The sequence below is a fragment of the Panthera leo genome, chromosome B1, assembly GCF_018350215.1.
Source record: "Panthera leo isolate Ple1 chromosome B1, P.leo_Ple1_pat1.1, whole genome shotgun sequence".
In the NCBI taxonomy this organism is placed as follows: domain Eukaryota; kingdom Metazoa; phylum Chordata; class Mammalia; order Carnivora; family Felidae; genus Panthera; species Panthera leo.
The window spans coordinates 96881083-96893256 of record NC_056682.1 but is presented as its reverse complement, the minus strand read 5'-3'; positions in this window follow the sequence as shown (position 1 = coordinate 96893256).

Genomic DNA, 12174 nt, shown 5'->3' with positions numbered 1-12174 from the left:
ACATGAGTCATTTAAAACCTCATCTTCTTTCATTAGAAAGTCCAATAGTTAAACTTGCTCAGTTTGGGCAAATGTTTCGTGATTCAAGCATTCATTCTGTATTTTAGTGCTAGGTCTACAACTTAGCTTCATTCTAAATGTTATTTGACCTAAATTTTTAGGTTTGAGTTTCCTCTCAAGCAGTTAGGAATTTCTCATTAAAAAACATTTATTAAGAACAGCCAATAGAATTCAGGAAGTTTATACTAACCCAAGCATAAAATTCTTAGAGAATTCTAAGACAGTGATTAGTGACGGTTTAGATTAAACAGCTATAACAAAGACATCCAAAACAGAGTGGTTCAAACAAATGGAATTTTATTTTTCTTCCATGAAACAACTCAGATACAGATGGCTAGTCCACAAAACCACCCGGGACCCAGGTTCCTTGTATCTTTTTATTCTGCATCCCCTAAAGTGTTGTCCTGCACCATATGGTCAAAATTGAGTTACCAGCAATTGGGTGTTCCAGCCAGCAAGAATGGAGAAAGATACAAAGTAGAAGGCAAGCAACTTCCTTTTAAAGGAGTAATACAAGTTGCCCCCATCACTTTTGCTCACATTCTACTAGCAAAAACTTATTTGCAGGGCCACAACTGGTTATAAGGAAGCTGGAAAATATAGTGTTTAGCTGAAAGACTATGTGCCTACCTAAAATTCAGAGGTTCTCTTACTAAAAGAACAAAGAGAATAAGTACTGGGGGAAAATTGCAGCCTCTGCCATAGACAGTATATCCTGAAGTGGTTTAAGGAAACACTAGTTCTGTAAGATGTCCGCATCTTGCCAATAAATAAGTTCTTTATATCTGGATTTATCAGAGCCTTTAATACACTAACTTTTTTTTTCTAATTTTTATTTATTTTTGAGAGAGAGACAGAAAGAGAGGCAGAGAGAATCCCAAGCAGACTCCCCACTGTCGTGCAGAGCCCAACTTGGGGCTCGAACTCACGAACTGTGAGATCATGATCTGAGCAGAAACCAAGAGTTAGACACTTAACTGACTGAGCCACCCAGGCACCCCTGATACACTAACAGTTAAACTCAATGAGGGAGGAATAGATTTGCTACATTCCTCATATTTATTTGACCATGGATCCCATTTTTCAAAGGTCAACTCTTAGAACTAATATGTGGGGGAACACATTTTGGGAACCACTACTCTAGAATACTACACTTAAAATTATTAACTCTGGGGGCACCTGCGTGGCTTAATCTATTAAGCATCCAACTCTTGATTTTGGCTCAGGTCATGATCTCACAGTTCGTGTGATCGAGCCCCGTGTCAGTCTCTGCACTGACAGCATGGAGCCTGCTTAGGATTCTCTCTCTCCCTCTTTCTGCCCCTCCCCAGCTCACACCTCTCTCTCTCTCTCTCTCTCTGCCTCTCTCTCAAAATAAATAATCTTAAAAAATAATAATAATAAAATAAATTTATTAACTCTGGCTACATATCAAAATCTATCCAAGTGAAAAATGAAAACATTGTCATATGTTCACATGCTATACATTTGTGAAAGCATCTTGCTTTTTCCTTAAAAAGTGGGGAAAGGGAATTTCTGGCAAAATAATGGTCTAGCCCAAGCTAAATTAGTAAGCCTCTAAAACCAGGATCATAGGGCCATAAGTCAAACAGCTTAACAAATGAAATATCAGTTACACAGTGTTTAAAGTGCCAGGTCACTGTCCTCTAACAAGCAAAGCTATAGGGCAGCGTCCAGTTAATTAGATCCCTTGTATCACCTTGCATACACATTGCTGGGGTACAGGATGAGGCAGTGGAAACTAAAGAGCATTATCTTTGCTACACAGGCCAAGAAAACAGTCTGAGACTAGTCCACAGGTCATATCAGCAGTCATCACTGGTGCTTATTTTTCTTATCTTCAAGGAAAGTCAAGAGTCTAAGACGCTCTTATGTCATCATACAAAAAATTACTACCAAGTCTTGCCATTTGGGAAATGGATTTTTATATCATTTGTATGATTTACGTTGCCTATATCAATGGGTGGTTTCCCTTACCCTGAATGAGCACTGCTAAAACTGTGGTAAAAAGATCTTTGGAACACGCCAGACTTGTGTTCGAATTCTGGCGTCAACACTTCCGTCCTGTGCTGCTGCAAACAAGCAATCTAACACAATCCTCAAGTTCCTCATCAATAATACAAAGACTATAGTATCTACCTCATAAAGATTTTGTGAGCATGAAATGGGAGGTAGTATATAAAGTACCTAGCACAGCGGCTGCCACATAATAGTGGCCCTAAAATGTTAGTTTTCTTCCATTCTTACCACTCTTCCCCAGCATAGTGATTAAGATCATGGGTGATAAAGACATATATACCTAAATTTCAGTCCTTGCTCTACCACTTAGTAGCTATGTGACCTTGAACCAGTTATTTAATCATTCTAATCCTCTGTTTCCTCATCTACAAACTTAGTATTTAATAGTACTTACCTCACGGGCTTATTGAGGATGAAATGTAATATTAAGGGGGTGCCTGGTGGCTCAGTCGGTTAAGCGTCCAACTTTGGCTCAGGTCATGATCTCAGGATTCATAGGTTCAAGCCCCACATAGGGCTCTGCTCTCAGAGTAGAGCCTGCTTTGGATCCTCTGTCTCCTTCTCTCTCTGTCCCTCTCCTCCTCTCAAAAGTAAACATTAAAAAAATAATACGAATAAATGTAATATTAAGAAAATAGTACAGTAGCTAGTATACATTGTACTCCATCAAAACTAAGACTTCATCAATTTTAAGATGCACCCTGATTTCATAGATGGTTAAACATGGAAGAAAAATATGTGCACCTTAGAATTGATAAAATATGGTAGGAAGCACTTCATAAATATTAGTTGTTGTTATCAAATATAATTTATTATTAAGGATATTTATGGGGACACCTGGGGTAGAGCTTATAGAGATTGGAAAGATCAACAACTTTCATCCTAGAAAGTTAAATGAAACTAAGAAAGTTAGCATTACGGCCACAATATAGTGTGATTAATGTAATATAAAACTATATCTGTGGTGGGGAGATACCAGAGAAAAAGCTACAGTAAACTCTGGTTTAAGATTATGGGGCAGGAAAGTTGGAAAGGAAAGGCTTCACAAAAAATTGATTCATAAAAAGGGTTTTGAACAATAAACAAAGTGTTTAGCAGCTAGGAAAGGACATCCCAGACAGAAGAGAAAGCAGCTGAGAAATCACCAGTGTTGGAGGAACACAAAATAGCTCAGCATTACTGGGATGTAAATTGCTTTCATCCTGGATGAGAGAGTTCACAGGAATCCACATGGCCAGCAAAGATAAGCTCTCTTCGTTCCCTAAAGGGACAGCTTCTAAGTAAAGGAATTTAAATCCATTCAGAGGAGAAAAAAAATAAATGTACCTAATCGCCTAACCCTGTAGGATAATACAAAAGAGATGAATAAAATCTCTCAGGCAATAAGAAAAATAGACTTGAAGATCCTATTTCCTAAAGAAAAGTATGTCCTAATCAAAGAACAAAAGATGACAAATTTGAGTGCCCTTCAGGTTTCCAAGAGACTAGTCCCAAACAAATCCATTAGCAAATAGATCATTCTTTAAAACAATAAAACACTAAGTCAAGCACATTTTATTTCCATTCTAAATTTTAAAATTTACTTTGCTACCAGTACAATGATCCCTACTTTTTAGTCTTAAAGCACATTCAATTTCATTCCAGTTCTTGTGCTAATATCAGTTTCTAAATAATGATCGCATTTTGTACATATTCTGAGTATTACATCTTTTACAAATGTGTAGAAAATACACTCTGACCACCAAATCATTTGGTATCAATAGACAGTCAATCTTTGATCCAAAAATTTGCAGCAGAAAGGTCAAAATAAGAAGAGCATGTTACTTTCTTTTTTTAATGTTTATTTATTTTTGAGGGAGAAAGACAGAGAGATGGAGTGAGAGCAGGAGAGGGGCAGACAGAGAGGGAGACACAAAATCCGAAGCAGGCTCCAAGCTCTGAGCTGTCAGCACAAGAGCCCAACGCTGGGCTCAAACTCATGGACCACGAGATCATGACCTAAGCCGAAGTCTGGCAGTTAACTGACTGAGCCACCCAGGCATCCTGACCATGTTACTCTTACATTAAGAAAACTAATAATCCTCATTCACGATATTTCATGGGTAGGACACGGAATGAATCTCAAGTTTCTACTTCACTCTTGATGTACTACACTTTCAGTCTTTCATATATGCCTATTTCTGACCACTTTGCGTATATAATGAGAATTTTAAATGAAAGCAGAAAATGAAAAACACGAACCTTACACATCTTGACAAATCGTTTAGCTTTTGAATACCTTGTTTGGCACTGTATGAAAGAGGGTATACTGAGATTCTCCCTGCAGTATTACTGAGGACATCATCTAGGTATACACAGAATGGGCTACGATATGGCAGGGCTCCAGCAATGATCACGGCAAACATAAAACCCTGCTTTCGGGGGCGCCTGGGTGGCTCAGTCAGTTAAGTGTCCAACTCTTGATTTCAGTTCAGGTCATGATTTCATGGTTCATGGCATAGGGACCCCCATCAGGCTCCATGCTTTCAGTGTGGAGCCTGCTTGGGATTCTTTCTCTTTCTCTCTGCCCCTCCCTCACTTGCTCTCTCTCTCTCTCTCTCTCTCTCTCTCTCTCTGAAAATAAATAAATAAACATTTCTTAAAAATTTATAAAAAAAACTCTGTCAGGAAGCATATGTAGACTAAGTCAAACAATAGAAATGAAAAGCAAGAAAAAATGAGAATAAACCCCACATTAGAGGATTTATTCTCTACCTGGAGGTGGATTCTCTCTGTGGAGACAACATCTGAGAGGCTACCACTGGAGTCCCCTGACCTAAGGTACTGACACCAGTGGTGTTACACAACCAGTGTCAGGGTCTGGTTGCACGAATCTGTTCCTCTCACCCTCCTTCCCAACCTCCAAATATAAATACCCAAAGGCACCAACCCTATTTTAAACTGCTCTTGACGATCAAAATCTTAGCTGGGATTGTGTGACCAGCCACTGTGAAAAAGAGTGAGACTCAGGAGGATCAGAAAGGAAGAATAGGATACTCATAACAAAGAGGAGCATGTGCCCAGGGTCTGCTAATGCTCAAGTGCTTTCCACTCAAGACCCCTTTGGCTAGTGTTTGCAGGCTTTCTCAAAAAGCAGCATGTCCCCTTTGGTTCCCTAATCCCCAATCACTGGTTGAGGTTTCTCTGCTTTAGTTCTATTTCTTTTCCTTGTATGAAAGAATTTCCTTAAATTCCCATCACCCTCCTCCATTATGTTTAGGTTCCATAGCAATCAGTTGGGGGCAACATTTAATGATTTACAGCTTTGAGGCTTTTTTACAGACTATTTTAAGATAGAGATGGAGATTTTCATGTCACAGAATTGAGCTGTTACAGAAATAGAACAAGGGAAAGAATTTCACACCTTTCATTACACCCTTACAGCTTTTGCTCTCTGTGCTTGGGGCCAAGGGTTGGTCTCTGTAGGGGCCCTCTCCTCAGGGTAATGACGGCCCTGAATCTGAGGCCAGGGAAGACTGACGATGCAAGAAAGTAGGGATGTGGGGCACCTGGGTAGCTCCCAATTCTTGATTTTGGCTCAGGTCATGATCCCAGGGTAGTAGGATCGAGCCCTGCTTTCAGACTCCACCTCTCTCCCCTGCTCATGCTCTCTCTCTCTCTTTTTCTCTCTGTAAAATAAATGTTAAAAAATAAAGAGAGAAATTAGGGATGCAACCAGGGCATGAGGAATTAACAGAGAATTAGTAATAACTAACTTCTCTTCTTCCAGCCATTCTTTGTCATCTCAGAGGACATATTTGGCTTTGAAAAACGTTTTCTAGAAACAGTGGTTGTTCTTTCAACACAGAAAAAAAAAAATATCTTTTGAAAGCTTATTTTCCACAAAGTCGGAGGACAGAGGCAGGGGCAGTAGACTATGTGCACAAAAGAAGTAAACAGTTAATAAGCATAGAGAAGCAGAGACAGACGAGGGTGGCTAAAATGCAGTGAGGATGACTTTGCTAGAGTAGCTCTTGCAATTTGTGATCTACAGGCTGATCTCTTGATAGGCATTCTGTTTAAAAAATAAAAATCCCCAGGACACCTGGGTGGCTTGGTTAGCTGGGCGGCCAACTTCAGCTCAGGTCATGATATCACGGTTCATGAGTTCAAGCCCCGCGTTGGGCTCTGTGCTGACAGCTTAGAGCCTGGAGCCTGTTTCGGATTCTCCGTCTCCCTCTCTTTCTGCCCCTTCCCTGCTTATGCTCTGTCTCTCTCTCTCTCTCTCTCTTTCTCAAAAATAAGTATTAGGGGCGCCTGGGTGGCTCAGTTGGTTCAGTGACCGACTTCAGCTCAGGTCATGATCTCACAGTTTTTGAGTTTGAACCTCAAGTCAGCCTCTGTGCTGACAGCTCAGAGCCTGGAGCCTACTTCGGATTCTGTGTCTCCCCCCTCTCTGCCCCTCCCCTGCTCACGCTCTGTGTGTCTCTGTCTCTCAACAATAGATAAATGTTAAAAAAAATAAAAATAAAAATAAGTAAATAAACATTAAAAAAAAATTCCCTGGGAAAAAAATTATCTTCCTCATTATAAATGTCCTTTTCTTCCTTTCTGATGCCCTTTAAATAAAATCACTCTTGGGTACCTGGGTGGCTCAGTGGGTTAAGCCTCCAACTTCGGCTCAGGTCATGATCTCACGGTTGCTGGATTCAAGCCCCAAGTCAGGCTCTGTGCTAACAGCTCAGAGCCTGGAGCCTGCTTCAGATTCTGAGTCTCCCTCTGTCTCTGCCCCTCCCCTGCTCATGCTCTGTCTCTCTCTCAAAAATAAATTAACATTAAAAAAATTTTTTTAATAAATAAGTAAAAAAATAAATAAAATCATTCTCTCATGATCTGAGCCTACATCTCAATCTTGGTCTCACTCACTGGCTGGTAAAATAATTCCGGCTAAGTTTTTAACTTGATAGTCAAGAGCAGTTTAAGTTGAAGAAACACATAATCAAGCAAATTTAAACTGTATTTGTATTTCTAGAATTCCTCTAATTTGCAGTGAAAGGGGTGGAGTAGAGGTGAATACACTGCAATGTTTCCTAAATTCATTTTTCCATAGAGCTCTTTTTCTTTTTTCTTTTTTTTTCTTTTCTTTTTTCCAAAATATACAAAGAGTTCACTATTTATTTGGGAATAAAACAGCAATCAACAATACCAACAGGACCTCTGGGAATCTTCTTGTTTTTTTAAGATCCAAGTAGTTAGGTTTAAAGCCTGGAGTCCCTCAAATGTTCTTTTCCACAGTGTGTGTGTATGTGTAAGCTCATGTTTTGATACTTGCAAAGAAAAGAGGGTGGGATCTGTTGAGATTTCAGGATAAATTCATATGGATCATAATCATTCTTTTCACTCTTAGGATGAGGGACTAGTACATGGTGGTTAAAATTTCTTACTGAGACTATGCTAATAATAACCTACACTCTGGGAATTAAAGGTTGGGTGTTGGTCTTTTTTCTCCCTGCAAGTCACTTAGTAAGAATGGCAAGTTAGTCTTTATGGCCTCTCCAGAGGTTCCATGTAAATCTTTCAGGTTGAAACTTCAGGCCCTCCCTTGTCTGTTCCTGTCTCTCATCTCTAACATGGCAGATGAGCATCTAAAAGGGTGCATGCTTCCTCCTTAGACTCCAAAACATTGCCAATGTTATTGATAACATTACTAACTCTACTTAGAAGGTGAAAACCCATGTTTCCCTTCTAAATTATAACCGTCTATAGCTCATTTAGAAGCATTACTTGTGGACACGTGGGAACTCACTTAGTTCTTCACTTCCAACCACATCTTGCTTTTGGACCTGTAATGTCTTTATTTTTTTTTTCCAAGGCAGACTGTGTTTTATTTTATTTTATTATTAAATTTATTGTTAAATTGGTTTCCATACAACACCCAGTGTTCATCCCAACAGGTGCCCTCCTCAATGCCCATCACCCACTTTCCCCTCCCTCCCACCCCCCATCAACCCTCAGTTTATTCTCAGTTTTTAAGAGTCTCTTATGATTTGGTAGAGCTCTTTTTCTAAGCACTTTATCTCCTCATGGAAGACAAATATGTATGAGGAAATATTGGGTTCTGTGCTAAAGCACAGTATTTTGGTCTCAGGACTCTTTTGCACTCTTAAAAATTATCAAAGACCCCAAAGGGCTTTTGTTTATTAATATTTGCCACATTGGAAATTAAAACTTAGAAAATTTAAAATTTGATTAATTCTTTTAAAAAGACAATAATAAACTTGTTACATGTTCACATAAATAACATTTTTTGTTCAAAAAAAAAAAACCTATTTTCCAAAACAAAAATATTTTCTGAAGAGATTGGCATTTAGATTTTTGCAAATCTCTTTAATGTCCGGATTAATAGGAGACAACTAGATTCTCATATCTGCTTCTGCATTACATCTATTGTGTAAGTCATGTAATCTCTGAAAAACTCTCCTGTACACTCATGAAAGAATAAATGTGAAAAAGGCCAATGTCATCTTAGTATTGTTATAAAAATAGTTTAAATCTCAAGGACTCCCTGGAAGAGTCTGAAAGATCCCCCACAGGACCCCATACTCCCATACTTTGAAAACTGTTGGACTAGGGCATGAATGGCCTGTAAAAAAAGGAATAGGAGAAAGGAAAGAACAAACCATTTATGAGTGTCTACCACATGCTAAGAAAGCTGCTAGGAATTTTCATTAACATTAATTCACTTCACCTAGAAACCATTTAAGGAGGTAGTCATTATTTCCTTTGTCTACACAGGTGAAGAAACAGATTCAGCAGGATTGTGTAATTTACCTAAGGTCAAACAGCTAGTAAAACACAGTGCTAGTTTGAGGCCGATTTATGGACACCAAGATATCTTAAAGAAGCAGTTTTCAATGCTATGTCACTGTACTAATTTTCTATCGCTGTATAACAAATTACCACAAATTTAGCAGCTTAAAACAACATCCATTTATTCTCACAGTTACATAAGTCAGAAGTCCTAGAGGTGCCCAAGTGGGTTGCCTGCTTTAGGTCTCACATTCAAACTATTAGCCTCATCCAGAGGTTCTGAGGAAGAATGTGCTTCCAAGCTCATTAAAGCCATTGGCCAAATTCAATTCGTCACAGTTGTAGGACTGAGATTCCCATTTTCTTGCTGGCTGCTGGTCAGGGGTCACTCTCAGCATCTTTTTATTCTCAGGTCCCAGACTCTCAGCTCTCTCCATCTTCAAACCAGGAATGGGAAATCTCCCTTATGTGCTTAAGAATTTTTGCATCCACTTGCTTCTTCCATTTCCCAACTTTCCCAGAGCTGAAAAATATGTGCTAACCTCAGTGTGCATTCTGTTCCAGGATGAATGCATCCATCTGGGGTCAGTAGCCCAGTCCTGTCCCAGGGCCACCCTCAGTGCCCAGCAGACAAAACCTGTTTCAGGGCAACTGAGCTGTTACCTCCCTGCACCTTCTAGATTCAAATAGCCAGGCTTGGCTTCTCCCCCCAGACCCTGTGGTTCCATGTCTCCAACTTTAAAAATTTTTTTAACGTTTTATTTATTTTTGAGACAGAGAGAGACAGAGCATGAACGGGGTGGGGGGGGGGGGGCGCAGAGACAGAGGGAGACACAGAATCGGAAGCAGGCTCCAGGCTCCGAGCCATCAGCCCAGAGCCCGACACGGGGCTCGAACTCACGGACCGCGAGATCGTGACTTGAGCTGAAGTAGAACGCCCAACCGACTGAGCCACCCAGGCGCCCCTCATGTCTCCAACTTTAAATAAAGAGAGGGATTAACTTCCACGGGTCACACTGCCAGCCCTCTTTCACCTGCTCTCAAAATGTCTTTTCTCCTTTTTTCCTTTCCTCCCCATAAAAATAGATTCAGACCTTCTTATATCACTCTGTTCAGATAGTACTAAATGTAGAGATCACCTCTATAGAACTTGCTACAAAACAGCTTCATTAAGTGCATAATACATGATTTTAGGATTAAAGGCTTTGGAGTTCTACAAATCCTAGTCAAAACATCATTAAATATTAAACAGAATTCATATTAATTTTGTTTAGAGAAATTTATAAGAATATTACAAAAGCATTTAACGTAGCTGAAAATCAACTCCCTTTCCTCCTTTCCTGCTGGGTTGTTGTAAAATTAATGCCATCCAAAAAGCACAGCATGCTTTATAAGCAAACTTTTTTTTTTTTTGCTTTACTTTTATTTATATACATTTTCACTTCTAAATTTTAAAAAGAAAACATTCAGAGAATAACGTCACTAATCATCTTCCACACGTAGATACTCGTGATTCATGTGGAATACTAATTTAATTGGCACTGGTAGTGGAATTAGCTCAGGGATTTGTGAATTGGATTACAGCAGTCACAGAGCATGTAAAGGACAGGAATAAGAGAAAGAAAAGAAAGAAGGGGAAAGAGGAAAGGAGAGGGAAGAGGAGTTAGGAAGAGCCATGAAAAAGAAATACAAACAGAACATTAACATACCATTAAAAAAAAGCAAAGATTATCAGAATTATTATGCTTTAACTGACCAACTAATAATATTTGTTCGCTTAGGCACTTTTAGGATCTTCTATTTGTGTCTGGAGATACACACAAATAAATTTCATTGTAAATCTACCAGTCAGAACTTTAAAAAATTTGCATATTGGGGCACCTGGGTGGCTTGGTCAGTTAGCCATCCAACTCTTGGTTTTGGCACAGGTCATGATCTCACAGTTTATGGGTTTGTGGGTTTGAGCCCTGCGTCAGGCTCTGTCAGCCTAGAGCCTGTTTGGGATTTTCTCTCTCTCCCTCTCTCTCTGCCCCTCCCCTGCTCGCTCTCTTGGTCTCTCTCTCAAAATAAATAAATAAACATTAAAAAAAAAATTCACATATTAAGCCATGAGTCAGGTCTAAGTCCCAAGGTTTTGGCCTGGATATCCAAGTGTAAATGCAGTAAAAGAAAATTTTATAATCTCCAGTCAATGTGGAATTGCCTCTTTGGATGTATATTCATGCATAGGTAACAGTATTAATCTAAAAAGTAGCAAATCATACTTTTTTAATCAAAAAGAATCTGTGTGGTTTGCTCAAACGGTAATGCGATTATAGTCCCTGAAGAATGAAAATTATACCGGTCAGTACCATCCTTTTGACAGCACTTGTGTGTGTGTATCCAGATTATTTGCAGGTATAGACATTTTCTTTTTTTTTAATGTTATTTATTTATTTTTTAACTTTTTTTTTAACATTTATTCATTTTTGAGAGTGAGAGAGACACAGCATGAGCAGGGAAGGGGCAGAGAGAGAGAGGGAGACACAGAATCCGAAGCAGGCTCCAGGCTCTGAGCTGTCAGCACAGAGCCCAATGCGGGGCTTGAACTCACGGACCATGAGATCATGACCTGAGCTGAAGTCAGACATTTAACTGACTGAGCCAGCCACCCAGGCGCCCCTAGACATTTTCTTTAATATTTTTCCTTTCTTTTTCCAATCATTCACAGATAGACTCTCATTCTTTACAAGTCTCCTGTGTCATTTTGATATAGTTTTTTGTTGTTTGTTTGTTTGTTTGTTTAATGTAAGTTTGCTCTGGCTGCCATAACAAAGTACCCCAGACTGGGTGGCTTAAACCACAGAAATTTATTTCTTCACAGTTCTGGAGGCTAGAAGTCCAAGAGCAAAGTGCAGGCAGGGTTGGTTCCTTCTGAGGGTCTTTCTCTTCTGTTTGTCACGGCCATCTTCTCCCCATATCTTTATATAGCTTTTTGTGTGATCTGTCTCCTAACCTCCTCTTTTTGTGAGGACTAGGGCCCTCCCTAATGACTTCATTTTACCTTGGTTACCTCTTTGAAGACCTGATCTCCAAATACACATTCTGAGCTACTGGGAATTAGGACTTCAACATACAAATCGGGAGGCGGGGGTGGGGGTGGGGGGACATAATTCTGCCCATAACAGTGGTCCTTCGAGAAACTTTACTCTGATAAAATAGATTCTTATCTGTGGATATAAGTCATTTTAATCAACTGTTGCTGCCATGTTTAATGCAGATTTTTGCATTAAAAAGACAAAACCC